At 42.6% G+C, this 26,775-nt stretch overlaps 1 pseudogene; it reads right to left on the reverse strand.

The window, feature by feature from the left end:
- Positions 1-21,804: 21,804 nt before the first annotated feature.
- Positions 21,805-22,297, reverse strand: LOC121105054 (annotated as a pseudogene).
- Positions 22,298-26,775: the final 4,478 nt, after the last annotated feature.

Genomic DNA, 26,775 nt, shown 5'->3' on the forward strand with positions numbered 1-26,775 from the left:
GGCTCAGTTGGTTAAGCGTCTGCCTTTGGCTCAGGTCATAGTCCCAGGGTCCTGGGATCCAGACTCGCATTGGGCTCCCCGCTCAGCGGGGAGCCTGCTTCTCCCTCTTCCTCTGCCTACCCCTCCCCTGCTTGTGCTTGCTCTCTCTGACAAATAAGCAAATAAAATCTTTTAAAAATATATTGGTAATGTCCAATTACGGCACAGGTTAGTGTGTTGGTTAGCTTTTGCTATGTAACAAGCCATCCTAAAACTTAGTGGCTTAAAAGAGCGACATTAATTAGTACTCACAATTCTGTACGTCAGCTGGGAAGTTATTCTGGCTTACTGTTCTCTGCAGTTTGCTGGAGGTTAAGCTGGGGCTTGGATTGTCTACAATGACCTTATTCACATGCCTGGCAGTTGGCAGGCTGGTTGGTCTAGGGTCAGGGTCAAAAACTACTCCCGCTGGGCAAATCTCTCCACACCTATATATTTACAGATTGTTTATGGTGTTCTCACAACACAGCAGCAGAGTTGAGTTGTTGCAAGAGAGGCTGCATAGCCCACAAAGCTGAAAATATTTACCATGTGGCCCTTTAAAGAAAAAGTCTGCCAACCCCTGGTCTAGGAAACCCAAGCTGGAAGTGCTTGTCTCTGCTTCACAGTTTCTCACTGTCCAGTAGCGTAGACTGGGTTTACTCACTTGGCAGCAACATTCCAAGAGAGTGAGAAAGGACGCTACAACAGCTCTTAAGGCCTGGGCCAACCTCAATGCAAGCAGGGGGAAATAGAATTCACCTCTGGGCAAGAGGAACAGCAAAGAATCTATGGCCAATTGCAATTTATCATAGCTGGTATAAATTGCATTTGGAAGGCTCATTTGGCAATAGACATATTAAAATCCAAAATGTCCAATCCAAGAATACCTGTGAAAGGAAGAAACCGATGCCAGTGACTGCTTCTGGAGTAAAGAACTAATGACTGGGAGACAGGAGTAGGAAGAAGACTTGCTTTTCAACGGATTGATTTTGTACCTTTTGAATTTTGTACTAAGGGTATATTGAAAAAATAAATAAATGTGTACATGTTCCAACCGGCAATTCCATTTTTTAAGTTATGTTCCAAAGAAATACATATTTATAGTGAGGCTGAGGTAGGTACAAATATGTTCATTGTTACGTTGTTTATTATGGAATGCTATGTAACTGTTATAAATAAATAAATAGATATCTACTGACATGAAAAATCTCCAACATATAAAATAAGGACAAAGGAAATTGTGAAACAGCAAGTTTAGTTTGATACCACTTATATAAAAGCAAAAACAAAACACACATTTCAATATGAAAATAAAAATGTAAAAGTAACCATAGGAAAAGATCTGAAAGGAAAAACTAATAGTAGTGCTCAACTTGCAGAAACTGAATTGGAATGTTAGAGGTGGGGCATGAGAGTTTTAAATGCTTTTTCTGCATCACTTAAGTATTTTGCAATGATAAGATACATTTGTATAACTTAAAAGTAGATCTAAAAAAATAAAAATAAAAAGGAAAGAAGACAAAATCAGGTTCATCAAAAGAAACCACCGCTTCGGGGCACCTGGGTGGCTCAGTTGGTGAAGCCTCTGCGTTCTGCTCAGGTCACGATCCCAGGGTCGTGGGACCCAGCCCTGCATCAGGCTCTCTGCTCAGCGGGAAGCCTACTTCTCCCCATCCCTTTGCCCCTCCCCCGCTCATGTTCGAGCGCGCGCTCTCTCTCTCTCAAATAAATAAAACAAAATCTTAAAAAAAAAGCAAAAACCAAAAAGCCACAGCTTGAAACTCCGGTAAGAAATGACAGCTTGGGGGCACCTGGGTGGCTCAGTCGGTTAAGTGTCTGCCTTTGGCTCAGGACATGATTCCTGGGATCCAGCCTCACATCGGGCTCTGCTTTGCAGGGAGCTTGCTTCTCCCTCTCTCTCTGCTTGCTGCTCTACCTGCTTGTGCTCTCTCTCTCTCTCTTTGTCAAATAAATGAATGAATAAATCTTAAAAAAAAGAAAGAAAAGACAGCTTGGAGGGGAAAACAACGTTGGATAATATGAGATAAAAGAGATTTAGAAGGTATATCCAGAAGCTCCAACTCTCTTTAGTAGGTGTTCCAGAAGGTAAACATAGAAAAGAACAGTGGAAGAAAAAAAAGGAGGAAAATTGCCTAAAGCTGAGAATGATACAAGTCTTGAAATTGGAAAGTTCACTGTGATACCAAACTGAATGAATTCTCAAACGCCCAGTTCAAGTCAAGTTGTTAGTGTGAGGTCTAGTCCAATATGACTGGTGTCCTTATAAGGAGAGGAGATTAAGGTCACAGACAATGCAGACAGAGGAACAACCATATGAGGGCACAGCAAAAAGGGAGCCATCTGTGAGCCAGGGAGAGAGGCCTCAGAAGAAACAAAATCTCCCAGCACCTTGATCTTGGACTTCTATCCTCCAGAATTGTGAGAAAATAAATTTTTGTTGTTTAAGTTACCCAGTCTGTGGTTTTTTGTTTCAGCAGCCCCAGCAAACGGAGGCAGCCCACTTGGTTGCATTTATTATTAACTATTTTATTCTTTTTGTAGCCAATGTAAATGTAATTGTTTTCTTTTGTTCAATTTTAGTGTATAAAAATGCAACTGATTTTTGCCTGTTAATTTTTTATCCTGAAAATTGGCCAATTTTTAAAATTCATTCTAACAGTCTTTTGGTGGATCTTTAGGGTTTCTACATCACGTTATTGGTCAATAGAGCTCATTTTGCTCCTTTCTTTCTGATTTAGATGCCTTTCATTTCTTAATCGTGCTGAATTGTTCTGGCTAGAATTCTAGACTATGTTGAACAAGGTGGCAAAGGCAGGCATTTTCGTCTTGTTGTTAATCCTAAAGAAAAGCATTTTGTCTTTCACCATTGAGTATGACATTAGCTATGGGCTTTTCATATATAGCCTTTCTTATGTTTAGTTTCCTTCTATTTCTAGTTTGTTGAGTGTTTTTGTCAAGAAAGGGTGCTAAACTTTGTCAAGTACTTTTCCTGCGTCAGTTGAGATGATGTGTTTTTTCCCTTCATTCTGTTGACGTGGTGTATTAATTGATTTTCCTATGGTAAACTATTCTTACATTCCAAGAACAGACCCACTTGGTCATGGTGTATAATCCTTCTCATGTGCTACTGAGCTCAGTTGGCTAGTATTTTGCTGAGGATCAGTTGTTTTGCATCAGTGTTTATAAGAGACGATCTGTAGTTTCCTTTTTTTGTAATATCTTTGTCTGGTTTTGCTGTCAGATTATTGCTGGCACCATAAAATGAGTTTGGAAGTGTTTCCTCTTCTTTGATGTTTTGGAAGAGTTTGAGAAGGATTTGTGTTAATTCTTCTTTATTATTTTTTTAATTTTTTTTTTAAAGATTTTATTTATTTATTTGACAGAGATACAGACAGCCAGCGAGAGAGGGAACACAAGCAGGGGGAGTGGGAGAGAAAGAAGAAGGCTCATAGCGGAAGAGCCTGATGTGGGGCTCGATCCCATAACGCCGGGATCACGCCCTGAGCCGAAGGCAGACGCCTAACCGCTGTGCCACCCAGGCGCCCCTATTTTTTTTAATTTTTAAATTTTTTTAAAAGATTTTATTTTCGAGTAATCTCTACACCCAATGCGGGGCTTGAGCTCACAACCCCAAGCTCAAGAATCACATATTCCTCCTACTGAGCCAGCCAGATAACCTGGTGTTAATTCTTTAAATATTCACCATTATTATTAAACTACCTTCGGAAAGCCAGTGAAGTATGGACCTTTTCCAAATGGGTAGCTGGATGTTTGAATATCATTTTAAAAATTGTGTTTATTGTGGTGAAATACACATAACATAAAATTTGCCATCATAACCATTTTTTAAAAGATTTTATTTATTTATTTGAGAGAGAGAGATCGCAAGAGAAAGCACGAGCAGGGAGGAGAGGGAGAAGCCGACTCCTTGTGAGAAGAGAGCCCAACTTGTGGCTCGATCCCAGGACCCTGACATCATGACCTGAGCTGAAGAGAGACTGAGCCACCTAGGCGCCCCTCAACATAACCATTTTTAAGTGTTCAGTTAAGTAGTGTTAACCTTGAACATTGTTGTGAAACAGATCTGGAACTTTCTCAATTTGCAAAACTAAAACACTATATCCATTAAACATCAAGTCCCCTTTTCCTCCTTCCCGCAGGCATTGGTAACCACCATTCTACCTTCCGTTTCCATGAATTTGACTATTTTACATAGCTCATATAAATAGAATCATACAGTATTTGTCTTTTTGTGACTGGCTTATCTCATTCGAATACCATTTTAACCCACTGCTTTGGATTGTCCTCTTGGTAATGTATTAGTTCCCACATATGCTTGGGTTTATTCTAGACTTGTTTTCCTGACCTGTCTGCCTGTTTCCACACGTACACATCTGTTTTCATTATCGTAGCTTTCTATTTTCTAACTCTTCTCCCACAGGTCGATGCTTCCAAATAAACTCCAGAACCACTTTGTGAAGTTTTCTACAAAAATCCTTTGGGTATTTTTTTTTTAATGTCGTTACACTAAATATACAGATCAAGTTTGAGAAGGTCCGCATCTCCACAATATTGACTCTTCCATTTGTATTTAGTAAGACTTCATTCTAACACACAAGACGATTCACAGCAGACCCCACTCTTCCTTTCCCGGCCATGTTTAGTCTCCTTCCGGTCAAACTCCCTATAATCTGGTCTCCAAATGTACTTCGTGTTCTTTTCTACCTCTCTTTCTTTGCTCAGGTTAGTCTTTTTTTTTTTTTTTAAGATTTATTTATTTATTAGACAGAGAGAGACAGCCAGCCAGAGAGGGAACACAAGCAGGGGGAGTGGGAGAGGAAGAAGCAGGCCCCCAGTGGAGGAGCCTGATGTGGGGCTCGATCCCGGAACGCCAGGATCACGTCCTGAGCCGAAGGCAGACGCTTAACGACTGCGCCACCCAGGCGCCCCTCAGGTTGGTCTTTCATCCTGAAATGTTCTCCTCTTCTCCTTCGCACGATCTCTACTTGTCCGCATCCTACACATACTTTATGTCCCATCATAAACTGCCACATCACCCTAATACTTCCTGATTCCTCCATCCAGATGTGACTTGAAACTCCCTAGCCACCCCCCCAAAAAGTGTGTCTCTTTATTAAGGTGCCCACCCCAATTTTCTCTCTGTAGTTATTTGTGTTCTTCTCTTATTTGTCCACAATCAACAATTTTGTGTTAGCACAACAGGTTTCAACAAAGAGTGTACATCAGAATCCAGGGAAAGCTTTCTTAAAAAGCCACATGCTTTGATCCCATTTAGGAAATTCTGTCTTGGTAGGCCTGAGGGGGGCTCTGACATCAATATTTTGCATGCATAGACTTAAAATTCTCCACAGGTATTCCTTGAACCTCTGGTTGAGAACCACTGTTTTTAGCTAAACTTCATGAATCCTGAATGTCATATATATGTGGCTATTGTCCTACCGAGTTTTGACTCCCTGGGTGCAAGATCTGTGTCTCATTTGTCATTGCACTCCTCCCCCAGTACATAGCCCAGTAAAGCTTTGGTGAGTATGCCTGCATTGAATCAAACCTGGACTGGCATTAAATGGCAATGTTGCCTTCCCTATTTCCCTTACCACCAACCACCTACTGCTGGCCGCAGTCACCAACCCACCGCCCTGCCTTTGCACGCTACAGCCTGAATACTTCAGTGGGCACAGGAAAAACAGGAGAAATGCTAGCCCTATGGGCATGCATAGCTACAAGCCTGGTGCAGGAACTCCAGGAAGCCTGGCCCCAGAAAGCAAGCAAGACTGGATTTTGCATAACCTATAGCTGGGCTTTTCCTCTGAATCTTGGTCTCCTCATCTGTCAAATAAGAGTAACAGCAGTAGCCACTCCTACTTTCCAAGGATAGTGTGAGGCTCAGAAAAGAAAAGCAATGAGTGTGCTTTCACATAGCCTGCCATTATACACATGGGGGTTCCAGTAGCTGTTAGGGCTTCTGTGCCAGGCCTCCTACCACAGCCCCTCTGCTTCGAGTCCGAAGAGTGAGATCTGCGTCTCAAGGGAGCAGTTCTCTCACACGACCATTTCTTCTGCACCAACCACCGTCCACTGAGAGCCTATCACGTGCCAGGCTGTGGGGACACCGTGGTGAAGGACCAGCCCTGCCTTCAAGGACCCCAGAGGCTGACTGGAGCCCAAGGGAGGGACGCAGTTTGGCTCCTTTGTCTGCTGTTTAAAATGAAGACGAAGCATCTTCGCAAACAATCTGAGTAGCGGAGGAGACAAGTGAGTAAATCGAGCCCTGTGAACAGAGGGTTGGCGCCAAGCCCACAGTGTGCCCTGTAAGCCAAGGGGGCAGGGAGGGCGCGGTCAGGGGCTAGTTTGGGGGGCGCTGTCCTGGGTGTTCCCACGCCCCTGCGACGCCTGCAGCACCCCGGGCTCCTCCCGCCCCCGCGCCCTGTCCACCAGCAGGTCTCGACAGCCTTTGGCCTCCGCGCCCCAGGCCCCAGATTCCCCGGCTTCGGTGCCGCCCAGCGCCGCGCTCCGGCCCCCGGCCTTCGATCCCCGCGTCCCCCCGGCGCTCCCGCGTGCGGCCAGCACCGGAGTCCGCGCAGGCCTTCCCCGCCGGCCGCGGGGCGCCGGGGGAGGGCGGCTGCTTGGCCCCGGCCCCGAGCGCCTCCGGGCTGAGGCCGCCGGAGCGGGCGGGTGGCCGGCGCGGCCCGCAGAGCGCCGCCCGGCCCTGTGGCCCAGGCGCCGGCCTCCTTCGCGTCGCTGGGGCGGGGTCGCGGCCGCTCGCAGCCCAGGCCCCACGGGCACGGCTCCCTGGCGGGGTCGGCGGCGGCCCGGTGCGCTAGGGAGGCGAGCGGGTGCGCAGGAAGGCCTTGGAGCAGGGCCTGCCACCGAGGAGCGCCCGAGAAATACTAGATAGTAGTTTTCCCTGAAATCCTCTCCGCCTGCCTGCTCTGCTGCATTATGCTTCATGTCACTGCTCATTCTGGGAGCAGAACTTTACCCCCAAATAGCGGATCTGAGTGTTTGCTATGGCTAGGCACCGCGCCTGGGGCTTATAAAAACGTTCTCTCTTTTCATTTCGTTTCATTTTACAGATTTTATTTATTTATTTGACAAAGAGAAAGAGCTAGCGGCAGAGAGCACAAGCCAGGAGGAGAGAGAGAAGCAAGTTCCCCGCTGAGCAGGGAGCCCAATGCGAGCTCCACCCCAGGACCCTGGGATCATGACCTGAGCTGATGGCAGACGCTCAACCGACTGAGCCACCCAGGAGCCTTTATCTCTTCTAGTTTTAACAAGCACGGGATAAGATAAGGGCTGTTATTTGCCGCGTTTTAGCGTTGAGGAAACCACTTAGATTAGGAGTTCTGCGCCAGGTCTCGCAGCAAGTCAGTGGAGGAACCGGAACTCTCATCGGTCTGTCTGGCTCTCAAGGGCTTATTTACCACCACAATGCACTGTCCTCCCCAGCACCCCTGCAGGTCCTGTGTGCAGGGGTCTTGGGGCCAAGTGGATTTTAGGCCCTGGAAGAGTGGAGGGAAAACATGCACATTGGGTGGTGGTTCTTTTTTAAAAATTTTCAACTCAAAACACTTCTTTTTAATTTTTTTAATAATTTTTTAAAGGTTTCATTTATTTATTTGCCACAGAGAGAGGGAGAGAGAGCACAAGCAGACAGAGGGAGAAGCAGGCTCCCTGCTGAGCAAGGAGCCTGATGTGGACCTCGGATTCCAGGACCCTGGGATCATGACCTGAGCCAAAGGCAAGACGCTTGACCAACTGAGCCACCCAGGAGTCCCACAACACACCTCTTTCAGTGTTTAAGGCAGCTTGAATTGGGTGTTCTGCTACAACCCAGTGTATCCTTATTGAGACAAATTTTACATAAGATAAAATTCACCATTTGATCATTCTAAAGTGTATAATTTGGTGGTTTTTCATATATTCACAGTGTTGTGCAACCATTAGCAGAACATTTCATCACCCCAAAAGAAACTCCATACCCATTAAGTAATCCCTCCTCATCTCCCCCTCCCACCAACCCCAAGCAACCACTAATCTAGTTTCCGTTTCTATGGATTTAGCTATTCTAAACATTTCATATAAATGGAATTATACAATATGTGACCTTTTGTGACTGGCTTCTTTCACTTAGGATAATGTTTTCAAGGTTCATGCATGTGGTAGCATGTACTAGTACTTTATTCCTTTTTTTTGGTTGAATCACATTTCATATGGATATGCCACATTTTTCTTATCCATTCATTAGTTCATGGACATTTACCATTTTTTGGTTGTTGTGAATAAATGATGTTGAACTAGTCCTGTACAAGTTTTTGTTTGAACACCTGTTTTCAGCTCTCTTGAGTATATTCCTAGGAGAGGAAATGCTGGTTCATGTAGTGACTATGTTTAACTTTTTAAAGTTAATGGCTGCATCATTTTACATTCAATCAGCAGTGTATGAATGTTCCAACATTTATTATGAAAATAATGATTGTAGGGGCATCTGGTAACTGACTCGGTTAGGCGTCTGCCTTCTGCTCAGGTCATGATCCCAGGGTCCTGAGATCAAGCCCACATCAGGCTCCCTGCTGAGCGGGGAGCCTACTTCTCCCTCTCCCTCTGACTCCCACTTGAGCTCTCTCTTTCTAGTGCTCTCTCTCTCTCCCACATAAATAAATAAAATCTTTTTAAAAAGAGAAGAGAATGAGTGTAGTTTTTTTTTTAAGTGCTACAAGGCTTATGGCAAAATACAACAGTATTTACCCAATACCCTGTCTCATTCCCAAGAGGCAAACACTTCCAACTCTTTTAACTGTTTCTTTCCCTCATTTTTCTCTGTATTTTAAAATAATATGCACATGCTATAGTTTGAGTTTATCAATTTTAAGCGTTGTGGTGACTTACAGTACTCTATATTTTTTCTTCTACAATTTTTTGGTTTTCCTGAAATTATCAGCTTTCATATTTTCATCTGCTTAGTTTTCTATATGACTATTTCTATTTCATGGCTTTTCCCTAAATGCTCCAAAAAATCTGTCACATGACTGTCAATAGTTTTCCCATATACTCAGACACGGTTTGAAGCCTTTGCTAGTTCCATTTGTATTTTTAAATCTGGAGGCATCTATCCCACAGCCCCCTCCTCCTGCCCCAGTTTGGACTAACTGCACCCTCCTAGGGCCTGTACATAGCTGGGTCCTGCTGGACCTACCCTCACCGGTGTCCTAGGTCGGATCTGCAGTTTCCAGGATCCACGGCTTTCTCTTTCATGTTGTACATCCTCATTTTGTTAAAATGCATCCTCCAGGCATATTCTAAAATTGTTTGAGAAATTAAATTTTGGAGCTCTTGTATGCCTCAGGTTGTCTTTATTCTACCATTACACATGCTAGGCAGTTTTGGAGAGAGAAATCATTTTTCCTGATTATTTTGCATTTTCTTTCTTTCTTTCTTTCTTTCTTTCTTTCTTTCTTTCTTTCTTTCTTTCTTTCTTTCCTTCTTTCACTTTCTCGCTTTCTCACTTTCTTTTAAATAATCTTTATGCCCACGATGGGGCTTGAACTCACAACCCACGATCAAGAGTCACATGATCTACTGACTAAGCCAGGCATCCCATTGTTTTGAAAGCAAATGTTCATGGTCTTCTAATATCCAATGCCTCTGGTGAGAGCCCAAATGCCACTCTGATTCTTGATGCTTTGTCTTTGACCGGTTTTTCCTTTTTTCTCTTTGGAAGCTTTTAGGATCTTCTCTTCATCCTTGGTGTTCTGAAAAAAATTAATAATAAAATAATAAATAAGTAATAAAAACTATGTAATAATAATTCATCCGTGGTGAGGACAAATACCTGCATCTTAAACAAAATCATTAGGGGTGCCTGGGTGGCTCAGTCGGTTAAGTGTCCGACTCTTGTTTTCTGCTCAGATCATGATCTCAGAGTCCTGGGACTGAGCCCCGAGTTGGGCTCCATGCTTAGCACAGAGACTGCTTGAGATTCTCTCTCCCTCTCCCCACTTCCGCTCATTCTCTCTCTCTCTCTCAACTAAATAAATAAAATCTTAAAAAACAAAAACAAAATCATTAAACAACAGTTTGTTGTGCTAGCCTTTTGGCAAACTCTTTCAACCTAGAAACCCGGGTTCTTCAGCTGTGAGAAAACTTCTTGTAGTATTTCCTTTGATAATGTAAAGAGATTCTTGTTATCATGCTTGTAGAATAATCTAAATCAACTCCTTTATAAATACCCAGCAAATGCTTCTGGATGTTTCTGTGTTGTGTTTTATTGTGTTTTTTCTGATTTCTACATGCTTATGTAGAAAACTCAAATACCGGAAACTGTAAATTTTAACACACTTTTTAAAGATCTGCCGGACGTGGAAATGCAATGGTAGCGACACGAAGTCACTTTGCATAGTCTCATAACACTCCATTGGGAAGACGTGCCATCATGAATCTGAGCCGGCGTCTCTGTGAGCAGGCAGCGATTTTCAGCTTCTCTCTATGTCAAGGCTGCCGCGATGCGTGTCTCCTACACACAGACACTTCAGTTAAAGTGATCTCCTTATTCCTTCTGCCCTGAGGGACAGTGGAGGTAGGGGAAGGGTCATGGAAGGATGAGAGTCTAACTTGGCCCTCACGGAGGAGCTGTTGGGAGAGTGTCTGAACCTCCGGAGAGGCCCTCGGCCTGACCTCCCTAATGGCGGTGCTTAAAGCAGCGGCTCTCAAACCTCGACCTGCGCAGGGACCATCTGCGGAACGTGTTAAACGGTAGGTTCCTAAGCCACACCTCGGAGAGTCTGATTCCGTCTGAAGAGGGCTCTGAGAATCTGCATTTTTTAAAAGATTTTATTTATTTATTTGACAGAGAGACCAGCGAGAGAGGGAACACAGCAGGGGAAGTGGCAGAGGAAGAAGCAGGCTCATAGCGGAGGAGCCCGATGTGGGACTCGATCCTGGAACGCCGGGATCACGCCCTGAGCCGAAGGCAGACGCTTAACGACTGTGCTACCCAGGCGCCCCGAGAATCTGCATTTTTAACAAGCACCCCAGCTGATTCTGATGGAGACGGCTGCTGGGCTACACCTGGAGAAACACAGAGTGGGGCGGGGGGGGCGTGGGAGGAGGTAAATACTATTCACCTAAGAAACAGGAGAGGCTGTGGGGGCTGATAGGGAGGCAAATGAATTAAGCATCTTCAGTCACCGAAGGAGACCAAGCTTCAGTGTGCTTAGGGTTAGGGCAGAACTCACAGATTTACCAAAAGGATCAGATTCTCCAAAAGGGTCCAGGGATTCTGATAGTCACATAGACTTGAAGTCTCCTAGTCTATCCCTAAACTTACATTTCCTCTCTTCCCTGTGGTGTTACTCAGTTAGGAATACGGGGGTACATAGAAACATCTCAGCGTGCTCACCCCCGGCTCTGTGAGCCAGCCTCGGCCATCAGCAGAAGTAGCCAAAGTTAGGGATGCTGCTAGAAAGTGGGAGAACAGCACCAACTCTTGGAGACGATGTAGTGCGACAAGAACTCTCGTAAGTGGAACACAAATTGGTCCGACCACTCTGAAAAACAGTTTGACCCAATAATTCCACTCCGGGGTATATACCCCAGAGAAAGTCTTACAGTTGGGCTCCAGGAAACATAAACATCCAGGATGTTCTTAGCAGCATTGTTGAAAACAGTAAAAAGCTAGAAAGAATCCCAAAGCCCTGGGATAAAAAAGTGGATAAATTAGCTGTAGTGTATTCACACGGTGGAGTACTATATACAGTACAAACGAACGAACGATTTACGCATCAGCACGGAAGAATCTTAGAAACAATAATAAGAGAAAAAAGTAATTCATAGAATAAATACATTCTTGTTAAATTAAAAAAATAAAACTAAACATACTGCGCAGAGATTTATGTATGAAAAAGTAGAAAGAAAAGCAAAATATTGTGGGACAAATTCAGAATGGTGGTCACCTTTGGGCCAGGCAGGGGATGAAACATTTGAGCACGGGCAGTGTTCAGTTCTTACGTGGGTGGTGGGCTCACAGGCGTGTGTTTTATTATTATGCATATGACCGTATGTACATAACAAATTCTTTTGGCTATATCAAATACTTCAAAATATAAAAAATAGGAAGAAAAATGAGATTCCCTGGCTGCTGCTGTGGTCTCTCAAAGTTATTTATCCTTTGCACCCACCCCTTCTCTCCTCCAACAGGCTCTATGGACCAGGAAGTAAGATGTCAAGCCTGAAGAGGCCAATAGAAGCTTGTAAAAATCCCCCTACGTCTCACCATTCAGAGACTGGGGCAAGCACCTGTCCTGCCCCTTCCCAGGCTGTGTCTCATAGACTGTGCCTGTCACTAAGTAATGGCCTCTTTGCCCAGCCGAGCTGGTTGCATGGTTAGCTCATATGGCATTTTTCTGCGACAACAGAACGGTGCTAGGAACGTTGTTTTCTGAACAGGCAAGCCATCTTAGCAGGTGCTTTTTCTTATCCTAATGCATCCCTAGCACCCACTCTTTTCCATTCACCAGTCTCACATCTGGCTGGGTCGTCAGACTTCCTTTTGCATCTCTGGTGATGAGCTTCTTTGGCTCCCTTCCTCATTCCCTCTGAGCTCAGCAGCAGGCCTAGGGCTGTCCTGGGCCCTGAAGGTTCTCCCTCTGCCATGTTTCCTAATTCAAAGACTTTTGGAATGAGGGGCAGAGCTCCTGAGGTGAGGTTTTGCCATGACCAATGCAGTTGAATGGATTAGGATTCTAAATAGTTGAGTTCCAATCTCCCACATCCCCCTTTCTGACTGTGTGACTTGGGGTAGGCCCATCATTCCCACAGAGCCTATGGTTTGCCTAAGAGATGGAGAATATCGTCTTTTGGGACACTGATAGCATGCAATGACCATTAAGAGGTAGAAAGGAAATTAAAGTTCATCTAGTTTAACCCACTTTTTTAAAAAGTTTTATTTATTTAAGTAATCTCTATACTCCACGTGGAGCTGGAACTCACGACCCCGAGATCAAGAGTCACACACTCCTCCAACTGACCCAGCCAGGTGTCCCTTAACTCACTTATATTGAAGATGGGAAAATTAAGGCTTGGATGGGAAGGAGACCTGGATGGGCCAGGAATGATTTAATGGCAGATATTAGAGTAGAACCCAGGCCTCCTGTCTTTCCATTACCTTGCCTCCCTGTTGCTTGCTGAGGCATGGAGGTGAGGGAGGAGGGCATAGAGCCACTTAGTCCTGCCCCGGCTCCATCCAAGGCCAAGATACTCAATTCTTAGAAGATGTTGCTTTTGAAATTGCTGATGAGGCTGACACTATCTGGGGGCAGAAGGAGCCCGCCTCGCCTGTCAGTGGGTCCACTGCATAATCTGGCAAGCTGAGGCCTGACACTCTTCTTCCCGCATTAGGCCCAGCTGTAGAGAGGAAAGGTCAGGAATAATAGAAAGGTTGGGCACGACCCTTACCTCTCCCTCAAACCCTACGCCCTCTCCCTGCAAGGGCAAGAGAGGCCTGAGGAGGGGCCACAGGGGTGAGGGAACAAGCTCTCTGACAGAGTTGAAGGGGGGGAGGGCTAGTCCTCCTGTTCACCATCAATGGGGTATTCTCTTTGGGGGAGGGAATTTGTGGACAAGGTAGAAAGGAGGAGGAAGAAGCTTTTGGCTTGGTCCTTCTTTCAGCTCACGAGTTGAGAGTTTATATATGATATGGAGAAATGGGATGAAATGAAACAGAGAGCCGAGCCTGTCTGTGAGGCTGCCAGTGGAGAGCCTAATGGAGGCAGTGGAGACTGACTCAATGCAAAGATGTCTGGGCTCCCAGTTTGGTCCCCTGAATTGTGAGGCAACAAATGGAGAGGCCAGGACTATACTTGACCTCTCACAGCCCTGACCAGCACACAGACTCATACTTCAGCCCCCACCTGAAACAGCCACTATTCAGGAATTCCATCGAAGGCCCCTGAACAGCCCAATTAGACTTCTAAAAAATTATTATTATTATTTTAAAAGATGTTTATTTAGTCATTTGAGAGAGAGAGAGCACATTTGGGGTGTGGGGGTGGAGGGGCTGAGGGAGAAGCAGACTCCCCACAGAACAGGGAGCCCAATGTGGGTCTTGATCCCAGAACCCCAGGATCATGACCTGAGCTGAAGGAAGATGCTTAACCGACTGAGCCACCCAGGCGCCCCTTAACAAAAATTATTAAAAATTAAAAAAATAAAAATAAATTTAACGGTCATATATAAGACCACATGACTGTAATACAAAGGGCAGTTTTTTCATTTAATATTGCAATATATACAGCCAATCTGGGCCAGGTCTTACGATCCGAACACAGGTATTTAAGCTTTTCCATGCTGTTTATGTCTATGATGGACAGAAGTCCTATAACTGAAGCCATGCCTTTCTGTCACTAGAGAAGCCTTTGTAACTGCCACAACTTCAGCCCTCAAACTCAGTTGTATAAGAAATAGAGCTGGGGGGGGTGGGTTTCCTCATTCCTATGAGTTATATACCGTTGGGAGAGTTTTTTATTGGAGGCCCCATTGGGCAGTGGTCTCACAGGTCACAGTGGTCTGTCAACTGCTTCCACTCCCAACTTGATGACACGGGACCCTGTGTGTAGATGCAGTGAGCTGCCACGTCCTCCCAGAGCAATCACAGAATCACAACCGTCTGCTCGCTCTTTCTTTCCTTCCATCAGCCTCGGGGGAAATATTCATGTAGGATTGCCAAAATATTTTATTATTTTTTAAAAGATATTATTTATTTGATTTTTTTGAGAGAGAGAGAGCGCACGCGCAAGCGTGGGTAAGGGGCAGAGAGAGAGGGAGAGAAAATATCTCAAAATGACTCCCTGCTGAACACAGAGCCTGACACAGGGCTCGGTCCTATGACCCTGAAATCATGACCGAGCCGAAACAAGAGTTGGAAACAACCGACTGAGCCACCCAGGTGCCCCCAAAGTATTTTAAAAACCGACCTCTGATACAATAATGTATGGATTTTTAAGAAAGCACATTAAATACCAAGATCTGGTGATGGACGTAGTAACTTACTACTTCTGAAGTAGTGGTAACTGTAAACAATAGCTCAGCATATTGCAGCAACCATAGTAAGATATGAAAGTCGCTGTTTCTGCCGACGCCAAATGCACATGCACTCCTAGTACAACAGTGGTTTGTTGCCTACATACATAACGGAAGGAAATACTATGTTTCAGATGCATGTTAGTGAAAATAAAGATATAATTTTTTTCCCACCCAAGTTCAAAGGCCCCAGGTCATAAGAAACCATCATCAGAAGAAATCCATCTCTTCTCAATCCCTATTTCTTCAATAGGAGCCGTAAACCATCCCTGAGACTAGTAGAACGAGACCTACCATCCGGGCACCTGGATGGTTCAGTTGGTTGAGCATCCGAATCTTGATTTTGGTTGGGGTAATGATCTCAGGGTCGTGGGATCGAGCCCCGCCTTGGGCTCTATGCTCAGTGCAGAGTGGGCTTGTCCCTCTCCCTCTGTTTCTCCCTGGCACAGTCTCTCTCCCTCTCTCTCTCTCTCTCTCATTTAAATACATAAAATCTTTTAAAAAAAAAGTCCTACTATCTGCTTGAACAAAGGGGAAGAGTCTGTGTATAGGTGAGTATCTCAGTAAACTTTTCCATTTTACCTTCACTGGGGTTTATTTGCTCCTACTTTGCACACAATCTGAATATGCCTGATAATCTCTTTTCTTAACTCACGGAAAAATAAAAGCAGTACATTAGAAAAAGGGATTTGTAGCTGCTAAGAAAACACATTTGTAATACGTAAGGAGACTGCAAACAGTCTGACATGTAGGGAGAAGATTTTTTTAAGGGAGACAAGAATTCAAAAATCATAGAAAATTGGATTTAGTTGGTACAGAAGCAAGTAACTATATGTATGTTAATTTCCTTGATTGCTTCTCTGGGATTGCAAAAACTGATATTCATCTCTATGACCCTATATTCTGAAGAAAAAACTAAATAATGCATGCTTGTTAACCTATAGTTAGGAAGAAGGATGTAAAGAACAAGGATGTAAAATATTTAGCATGATATCTAAGCAAGATAATTAAAACAGGCTCCTCTGGGAGTAAAGGGCATGGGGGGATTATGGGACCACTGGAGGGGAACCCATCTCAGTTGAGACAGCAACGGCAATAGCAAATTACAGAGCGTGGAGAACAGAGCCCAGGTGACTCCCATTCATCCAGTGGTGATCAGCGGGTTCTAAAACTCAGAATTCTGAAAACTTTTCCATCAAAGCCAAATATCCTTAACTTCCCTCTGGACCAGGGCCTGCCAGCAGGGGCACCAGCAGAGTTTTGAAGGGCTGACACTGGAAGAGACTTCTTTTTTTTTTTTTTTTTTTAAAGATTTTATTTATTTATTTGACAGAGATAGAGACAGCCAGCAAGAAAGGGAACACAAGCAGAGGGAGTGGGAGAGGAAGAAGCAGGCTCATAGCGGAGGAGCCTGATGTGGGGCTTGATCCCATAACGCCGGGATCACGCCCTGAGCAGAAGGCAGACGCTTAACCGCTGTGCCACCCAGGTGCCCCTGGAAGAGACTTCTGAAGTTCGCTGGTTCCACACCTACTTTTTACAGACAAGGACCCTAAAGCCCATGAAGTTAGTGTGAAATTAGGAGTTTCTTCCTTAAATATTTTAGTAGAATTCAAATGATAAAGCCATCTGGGCCTGGAGCGACTTGTGGGAATGTCTTTAAGTATTGATTCAAATTAAGTGTAGAACTATGCATATTTTCCATCTTCTTGTGTCCGTTTTGTAAGTTTTATTTTTTCTCATATTTGCCCATTTCAACAAAAGGTAGAAATTACTGAAATAAAGTTGTCCATAATATCATTTAAAAAAATATTTGTAGACTCCATAATGATATTGTTTTTTTAAATTCCCAAATATTGGTTATTTTTTTTTTTAAGATTGATTTCTTTATTTGAGAAAGAGAGAGTGCGAGCAGGTAGGGGGAAGAGGAACAGAGAGGATCCCAGCAGAGGAGGGAGCCCGGCGTGGGGCTCCATCCCAGGACCCTGAGATCATGACCTGAGCTGAAATCAGGAGTCAGTTACTTAACCAACGAAGCCCCCAGGTGCCCCCAGTAATGGTTATTAAACATTTTCTCTTCCCGTTCTTGATCACTTGTGCCAGGAGTTTAGCAATTAGTACTTTCAAAATACAAACATTTGTCTTTATTAATATTCTCCGTTGTATGTTTGCCTTCTACTTCATTAAGTTCTGCCCTTAATAATTTCTTCTGCCATTTTCTTTGGGTCTAATCTGTCATTTAAAAATACTTCCTGACATGGCTGCTTCAAACACTGATCCTTAGTCTCTCTTCCCTTCTAATTATATGTATTTAAGCCCATAAACTTCCAATTAGCACAGTTATATCCCACAAGTTTGGGTATGTCATATTTATATTAGCATTTAATTGAAATTATTTCCCACTTCCAGTGGGAGTTCTTCTTTGACCTATAGATTATTTAGAAATATATTTAAAACTTTCATGCATACAGGGATTTCCTAGTTAATCTTTCTGTTATTGTTTTTTAAAGTAGGCTCCATGCCCAGTGTGGGGACCAATGCAGGGCTTGCACTCTCGACTCTGAATTCAAGACCTGAGCTGAGATCGAGAGTCAGATGCCTAACTAACTGAGCCACCCAGACGCCCCTCTGTTACTCATTTTGAGTTTTATTACACCGTGGTTGGTGAAAATACTCCACATGATTCAAATACTTTAAAATCTGTTGATACTCAAAAATATTGTCACTTTACTCATTTTGGTAAATGTTTCATCTGCCTAATAATATACTAATTGATAATCTTTCTTTTTTTTTTTTTTTAAAGATTTTACTTATTTATTTGACAGAGAGAGACAGCCAGTGAGAGAGGGAACACAAGCAGGGGGAGTGGGAGAGGAAGAAGCAGGCTCCCAGCGGAGGAGCCCAATCACGCCGGGATCACGCCCTGAGCCGAAGGCAGACGCCTAACGACTGAGCCACCCAGGCGCCCCTAATTTATATTCTGCAATTGTTTAGTATTTTACATATGCTAAAGAAATCAGGTTTTTTAAATTGGTGTTGAAATCTTTTATAACTTTTATATCCGATTACTCATTTGTTGTTCTTTGGTTACTAAGAGGGCGGTATTAAGACCTCCCATTATGAGTGTAGATTTTTTCGATTTCAGTGGTATTGATTTTTGCTTGCTCTATTTTGAGACTATATTATTAAGAGCATAGACATTTAGAATTGTTATATTGTCCAGATAGTTGACTATTTCATTATTATGAAATATGAAGTTATGAATTACGAATGTATCTCCAGTGATGCTTCTCGCCTTGAAGTCTACTTTGTCTGATAGTAAGATAGCTGCACCAGGCTTTATGGTTACTGTTAGCATTCACACGCTGTACCTCTCTTTTCATTTGAAGATCAGTGCACAACTGCAGTTTCTTTCTTAAACATTTAAATTAACTATGTGATCCAATTAGCAAGTAAAATAGGTAACAAAGGCATTTCCCCATTTTTTATTTATTTTTTATTTTTTTATTTATTTATTTTTTAAAGATTTTATTTATTTATTTGACAGAGATAGAGACAGCCAGTGAGAGAGGGAACACAAGCAGGGGGAGTGGCAGAGGAAGAAGCAGGCTCATAGCAGAAGAGCCTGATGTGGGGCTCGATCCCACAACGCCGGGATCACGCCCTGAATTGAAGGCAGACGCTTAACCGCTCTGCCACCCAGGTGCCCCCCATTTTTTATTTTTAATGGTCTATTTATCTCTTTTTCTCTTTCTTTCTTTCTTTCTTTCTTTCTTTCTTTCTTTCTTTCGACTTAATTTTTAAGTAATCTCCGCACCCAGTGCGGGGCTTGAACTCACAACCCCGAGATCAAGCATAGCATAGCACAGTCCGGGTTCCTGGTGGCGCAGTTGGTTAGGTGTCCAACTCTTGGTTTCAGCTCAGGTCATGATCTTGGGGTCTTGAGACCAAGCCCCACATCGGGCTCCATGCTCAGCACAGATTCTGCTAAAGTTTCTCTCCTCTCCCTCTGCCCCTCCCTGCGCTCACTCACTCTCTTTTCCTCTAAAATAAATAAATAAATCTTTAAGAGAATAAAAAAGAGAGAAACACACTCAACTGACTGAGCCAACCAGGCACCCCTCGTTTCTTCTTTTAAAAATTGTTTATTTTTTGGGGTGCCTGGGTGGCTAGTAGGTTAAGCATCTGCCTTCTGCTCAGGTCATGATCTCAGGGTCCTGGGATTGAGCCCCACATCAGCCTCCCTGCTCAGCGGGAATCCTGCTTCCCCCTTTACCTGCCGCTCCCCCTGCTTGTGCTCTCTCTTTCTCTGACAAATAGATAAACTCTTTTAAAAAATGAAAATAAATTAAAATCGTCTATTTTTATTTTTAATTGTGGTAAAATACACATAACAAAATTTACCATCTTAACCATTTTTTACCTTTGTTTCATCGCCTTTACTTTTTATTTATGTATCTTTTTTTAGTTCAAATATGATTAGCACACAGTGTTACATCAGTTTCAGGTGTACGATATAATGGTTCGACAACTCGACACGTTGCTTGGTGTTCGTCTAGGTACGTGCACTCTTAATCCCCTTCATCTATTTCACCCTCCCCTACCCGCCTCCCCTCTTGTAACCACCGATTTGTCCTCTGTATTTCAGAGTCTGTTTTTCTGTTTGTCTGTTTTCTTTGTTTGTTCATTTGTTTTGTTTCTTAAATTCCAAATATGAGTGAAACCATATGGTATTTGTCTTTCTGTGACTGATTATTTCACTTAGCATGATGCCCTCTAGGTTCATAGATGTTGCAAATGACAAGATTTCATTCTTTTTTATGGCTGAGTAATATTCCATTGTGTATATTTACGTACATCTTCTTTACCTGTTCATCTGTCGAGGGATACTTGTGTTGCTGCCGTATCTTGGCTATTGTACATAATAGTGCAATAAACATAAAGATGAATATATATTTCTGAGTTAGTGTTTTCATTTTCCTTGGGTAAATACCCAGTAATGGGATTACTGGATCAGATGGTAATTCTATTTTTAATTTTTTGAAGAACCTTTCTCCTGTTTTTCAGTGGCTGTACCAATTTGCCTTCTCACCAATAGTGCAGGAGGGGTCCTTTTTCTCCACATCCTCACCAACACTTGTTATTTCTTATGTTTCTGATTTTAGCTGTTCTTTTTTTTTTTTTAAAGATTTTTTTTATTTATTTATTCGACAGAGATAGAGACAGCCAGCCAGAGAGGGAACACAAGCAGGGGGAGTGGGAGAGGAAGAAGCAGGCTCATAGCGGAGGAGCCTGATGTGGGGCTCGATCCCATAACGCCGGGATTACACCCTGAGCTGAAGGCAGATGCTTAACCACTGTGCCACCCAGGCGCCCCTGATTTTAGCTGTTCTGACAGGTGTGAGGTGATGTCTCATTGTGGGTTTTAAGTTTATTTCTTCATTTATTTACGTAATCTTTACACCCAATGTGGGGCTCGAACTCATGAGCACAAGATCAGAGTCGCATGCTCTTCAGACTGAGCCAGCGGCGAGCCCCTCATTGTGGTTTTGATTTGCATTTCCCTGCTGATCAGTGATGTCGAGCATCTTTTCATGTGTCTATTTGCTATATGTATGTCTTCTTTGGATAAATGTCTGTTCATGTCTTCTGCCCATTTTAAAAATTGGATTATTTGTTTTTTGGTGTTGAGTTGTATAAGTTCCTTATGTGTTTTGGAAATTAACTCCTTATTGGATATATCATTTACAAATATCTCTCCCATTCAATAGGTTGCTGAATTTTTGTTTTATTGATGGTTTCCTTGGCTGTGCAGAAGCTTTTTATTTTGGTGTAGTTGCAATAGTTTAATTTTTCTTTTGTTTCCCTTCCTTATGAGGCATATCTAGAAAAATGTTTCTATGGCTGATGTCAAAGAAATTACTGCCTATGTTCTTGGAATTTTATGGTTTCATGCCTCACATTTAAGTCTTTAATCCATTTTTAGTTTATTTTTGTTTATGGTGTAAAAAGTGGTCCAGTTTTATTCTTTTCTGTGTAGCTGTCCAGTTTTCCCAACATCATTTGTTGAAGAGGCTGCCTTTTTCCCATTTTACATTCTTGCCTCCTTTGTCATGAATTAATTGACCATAAATGTCTGGGGTTATTTCTGGACTCTCTGTTTAGTTCCATTGATCTATATGTCTATTTTGCACCAGTACCATACTGTTTGGTTACTACAGTTTTGTAGGTCTTGAAATCTGGGGCTGTGATACCTCCAGTTTTGTTCTTCTTCAAGGTTGCTTTGGCTTTTTGGGGTCTTTTGTGGTTCCATACAAATTGTAGGATTATTTGTTCTAGTTTCGTGATAAATGTTGGTATTTTGCATTGTCTGTAGATTGTTATGTGTAGTACAGACGTTTTAACCATATTGGTTCTTCCAATCCATGAGGATGAACATCTTCCCAGTTGTTTGGGTCATCTTTAATTTCTTTCATCGATGTTTTATAGTTTTCACCTTAATTTTTTAAAATAAAACAAGACTTATGATTTTTCTTACTCAAAATAGCTTCATTTTTTTCTTTTTTCTTTTTTTTTTTTCTTTAAGCAGGCTCCACGCCCAGCATGGGGCCCAATGCAGGGCTCAAGCTCACAACCTTGAGATCAAGACCTGAGCTGAGATCAAGAGTCGGACGCTTAACCGACTGAGCCACCCGGGTGCCCCCAAAGAGCTTCATTTTTAAATTTAGCTTTCTGACTCTGTGCTTGTACCTTCAATACTTCCACTATGATTTTCTGCTCCTCAATAAGGAAAGCATGCTTGATCCTGTCACAGACACACTTAGCACACATGGAACCACCATGGGCTCCACTGACATGTTTTCGTTTTAGACAACCTCATAAGAACCGTAGGTGTCACAGCTCCTTGAAGTTGGCCTGGGCACATGCCACAGTGGGTTTTGGTGCTTTCCCAACATTCTTGGTATAAAGGTAAACCATTTACTACCAGGGGTTCTGGAAGCCTAGTTTTGTTAGAGGCTGCATTGTAGGACAGACAAGGATGGTATGTCAACCACTGGACCATTCTGAAGGCCTGTAGCTGCCATCCCCGGAAGAGTCACCTTAACCATTTTTAATAGTTCAATGACATTAAATACATTCACATTATTGTGCAACCAATCTCCAGAACTCTTTTCATCTTGTAAACTGAAACTCTTCTTCTTTCCTCCAGTCCCTGACAACCACCATTCTAGCTCTATGAATTTAACTATTCTAGGTACCTCAAATAAGAGGAATCATACAATATTTGTATTTTTGTGACTTATTTATGTCTCTTAACATAATGTACTCTAGGTTCATTCAGATTATAGAATGTGTCAGAATTTCCTCCCTTTTTTAAGGCTCAATTATATTCCAGTGTGTGTGTGTGTGTGTGTGTGTGTGTGTGTGTGTGTGTACACACTAACATTTTGCTTATCCATTCATCTTTTGTGAGTAAGGCTACTATGAACATGGGTGTACAAATATCCCTCTGAGACCTTGCTTTTGATACTTTGGGTTATATATCCAGGAGTAGAATTGCTGGTTCGCATGGTAATTCTACTTTGGAGGAACCACCATACTGCTTTCCACAATTTTATATTCTTACCAACAGTGCACAAGAGTTCCAATTTCTCCGTATCCTTGCCAACACTTGTTTTCTGTGTTTTGGGTTTTTTAAATAGTAGCCATTCTAAGAGTGTAAGGTGCTATTTCATTGTGGTTTCGATTTGCATTTCTGTAATGATTTTGATGTTTGCGTATATTTTTGGTTGTTTTTTGGCCATTTGCATATTTTATTTGGACAAATGTCTATTCAAGTCCTTTGCTCATTTTTAAATGGGATTGTTTGTTTTGTTGTTGTTGTTGGGTATGTGGTTTTTGCATTCTTTTACTTCCATCCTTTCTGTATCCTTATATTTAAGTTGTGCCTATTGTAAGAAGCATATACTTTCTAAAAAATCTAGTTTGAGGGGCCCCTGGGCGGCTCAGTCAGTTAAGTGTCCAACTCTTGGTTTTGGCTCAGGTTGTGATGTCATGGGTCCTGGGGTTGAGCCCTGTGTTGAGCTCCGTGCTCAGCGGGGAGTCTGCGTGAAAGATTCTCTCCCGCTGCCCCTCCCCCTTTTCTCTTTCTCTCTCTGTCTCTCTCCCTCTCTCAAGCTATTGAATAAATCTTTAAAAATAAATAAATAGATAAATAAAATAAAAAAATCTAGGTTGAGGGATGCCTGGTCGGCTCAGGCAGAAGACCTTGTGACTCTGGATCTCAGGGTCATGAGTTTGAGCCCCACATCGGGTATAGAGATCACTTAAATAAATAAAACTTGTAAAAAAAAATCTACTTTGGGAATTTTTCTTTTAACTGGAGTATTTAGCCTAATTATAATTACTAATTATTATCTATTGCTGCACTACAAATTACCCCAAAACTTAATGGCTTAGACCACAATAAACATTTGACAGAAGCTTAGCAAGATGTCTGCCTCATGGTTTCTCATGAGGTTTCAGTTAAGATATCAGTGAAGGCTACAATCATGTAAAGATTTGACTGGGACTGAAGGGTCCACTTCTGTGATATCTCACTCCCAGGAATGTTGTCAAGAGACCTCAGTTCCTTGCCATATAGACCTTTCCATAGGACTGTCTGAGTGTCCTCACGACACGAGAGCTGGCTTCTCCTAGGGTGAATAATCCAAGAGAGAAAGCAAGGAAATGTCTATGTAGTCTTTCATGATCTACTCTCAGAAGTCACATACCATGACTTCCATTATATATATTGATTAGAAGCAAGTCACTAAGTCACTCAAGGCAAGGGAAATTGAGCTCCACCTTTTCAAAGCAGAAGTAGTCAAAGAGTTTGCGGATATACCTGGAAACCACTGCCATCTCTCTGGTCAGAAACTATTTACACTTCTCATACATGCAAAATACATATACTTTTCTATGATCCCCCAAAGTCTCAACCTGCTACAGCATCAATTCCAAGTCCAGAATGTCATTTTTAAATTGGATTCGGGTGCAGATAAAGCTCCTTGGGTCTGGTTTCTCAAGAAACCAAGCCTCTTGATTGGAAGCCTACGAAGTCAAGAGATAGGTCTGCCATGCATTTAACACACGGTGGCCTAGGATACTGCACACACACAGCTGGTCTCACTCTGCACACTTTCAGCACGCATGAACTTGTTACCACGGTTTGATAAAACAAGACCAGTGCCCCAACAACATAGTTCTAATTTTAGTTACCACAGTATACTACCTGTGAGTAATTAACTGTTAAAGTGCAAACTTCATTGCTAGCAATTTAGTCCACAAATCACCATGGGAATAAGGTGCACGTCATGATCAGTGACTAATCACGACACTTCTTTCAAAGTCTGCTGGCGATTGGTTATTGTGTAGCTGTTATTCAATTCACTCAGACAGCAAATTCTGTATTTGTGTTTCCTCCTTGTCTCCCAGTGATACACCCATATGGCATTTTACAAAAAGGGAACATCGAGAGAGAGAGAAGATAAAAGTGAAGCAAAGAAATGAAAAATGAAAAATGCTAGAAGTGAAACTGGGTGTGAGTAGAAGACTTGAAGATAGGGGCAACAAAGCAAAGACAGGAAGAGACCTAGACCCATACGAAGCTATCCTATGAGTCACACTGAAGAAGCATGAGGAATAGGAACAAAACAGAGGAAGTCACTCCAACAGCTTTTTATGTAAATTGCACGAGAATCAGAAAGCTACTTATGGAGGAAGTAGAGCGTTTACTTGAACTTCTGACTGAAGAACATAATAACTTTCTTAAAAAATCAGTTTGGTTGGGGCACCTGGGTGGCACAGCGGTTGAGCGTCTGCCTTCAGCTCAGGGCGTATTCCCGGCATTATGGGATCGAGCCCCACATCGGGCTCCTCTGCTATGAGACTGCTTCTTCCTCTCCCACTCCCCCTGCCTGTGTTCCCTCTCTCGCTGGCTGTCTCTATCTCTGTCAAATAAATAAATAAAATCTTAAAAAAAAAAATCAGTTTGGCTAACATTCAGGCCAGAGCATTGACGTTAATAGCCACATTGCAAGAAAATGATCATTGTAACGAGACTGAAGAATACCCTTTCACTGCTATAATGGCTGGTTCTACCATTTCAGAAATCAGCATGAATTGATTAATATTTTTAAAATTTTATTCATTTATTTGAGAGAGAGAGAGGGAGCATGCATGAGCTGGGGGAGGGGCATAGGAGAGAAGCAGACTCCCTGGGGAGCACGGAACTCGACCCAGGGCTCGGTCCCAGGACCCCAGGATCATGACCTGAGCCGAAGGCAGACGCTTAACCAACTGAGCCACCCAGGCGCCCCTGAATTGATTAATATTAAGCTAAACTGCGTTATCTACTAGCGCAGATAACGGAGCTGCTGTGACATTTGTATCCTGATTCTGAGACAGGTAGTTGTGCAAAACCATGAAGATGCCCTGGAGGAAATGATGCTGGTAAAAAAGATTTAACGTTAAAGGAACTCTCAGAGATATTTCATGACATTGAAAGCTTGAAGGATAAAATGCTGGAAGCAGACCCAAACTTAGAAAGGAATATGACAGTTCACCAAGCCGTAGAAAAAATGCTTGCTCTGTAAGTTATATGATGAGAAGAAAGCAAGCATTGTTGGTAAGTTTTAACAAAGGAATAAAACATTGTAATTTTTCAGTGTTTCTAATGTTTTAAATAATAGTGTACTAAATAAATATTAACTTCTCTTTTTTCATTTCCCTATACATTTATAACAGTAGAGAGTTTTGAATGTTTTGACCAAAATATTTAAAGATCATGGAACAATCATCCTTCCTCTCCCTGACTATTCAGATTGCTTTGAATGGATTCGGCTTGCACCGTCATTTTTACAGTCCTGCAGTACCACGCAAAGCGAAGACTGCCTGTATATATTTATTACAGAGATTGGACCTTCTACAATTGTTAGCTGGTTAAGCAGTTTCTGGAAGGCTGTTGTCTTCACCTCTGATGCTGGAGCTTGAAATCTATAGGGCAGGCATTCGGGCATGGACAATGGATTCAAAGTGGGCATGAAGGAGAATAAGCTGTGGTTCAAACCTAGAAGGTCTGTCTCTGGGGCATGTATTCATAACCAATAAGCTGCAGAGTTAAGTATGACAACCCTGAAGTGTATCAGCTCGGCTAGGCTGAATTACATTCCCAGATTCCCTTTTCAGTATGTTTCCAATTAGCATGGGCCCCAAGAGAGAGTCTTGTTGGAGATTCAGAGGGCAGAAGTGAAGCAGAGCTCCTTTCTCGCAAGCTGTGTGTCCAAGAGTAAATTACTTAGTCTTTCTGTGCCTCAGTTTCCTTCTCTATTAAATGAAGATAGGACTTACCTTTGCGTGAGCTTTAAGTGAGGTAATATATAGTAGCTGTTGATTATATTATTGATATATTATCTATAAAACTTAGTCCATTGGAAAAGCTCAAAAAATGTCAATTATTATTAGTTGTGTGACCGTGGGCAAATCATTTATTCTTTTTGATCCCTGGATTTTTCATCTTAGAGTGGGGATAACTCCCTTGCCTGATTTCAAAGGCTTCTGTTGAGGGGCGCCTGGGTGGCTGAGTCGTTAAGCGTCTGC

The sequence above is a fragment of the Ursus maritimus genome, unplaced genomic scaffold (genome assembly GCF_017311325.1).
Source record: "Ursus maritimus isolate PB19 unplaced genomic scaffold, ASM1731132v1 scaffold_24, whole genome shotgun sequence".
Taxonomy (NCBI): Eukaryota; Metazoa; Chordata; class Mammalia; order Carnivora; family Ursidae; genus Ursus; species Ursus maritimus.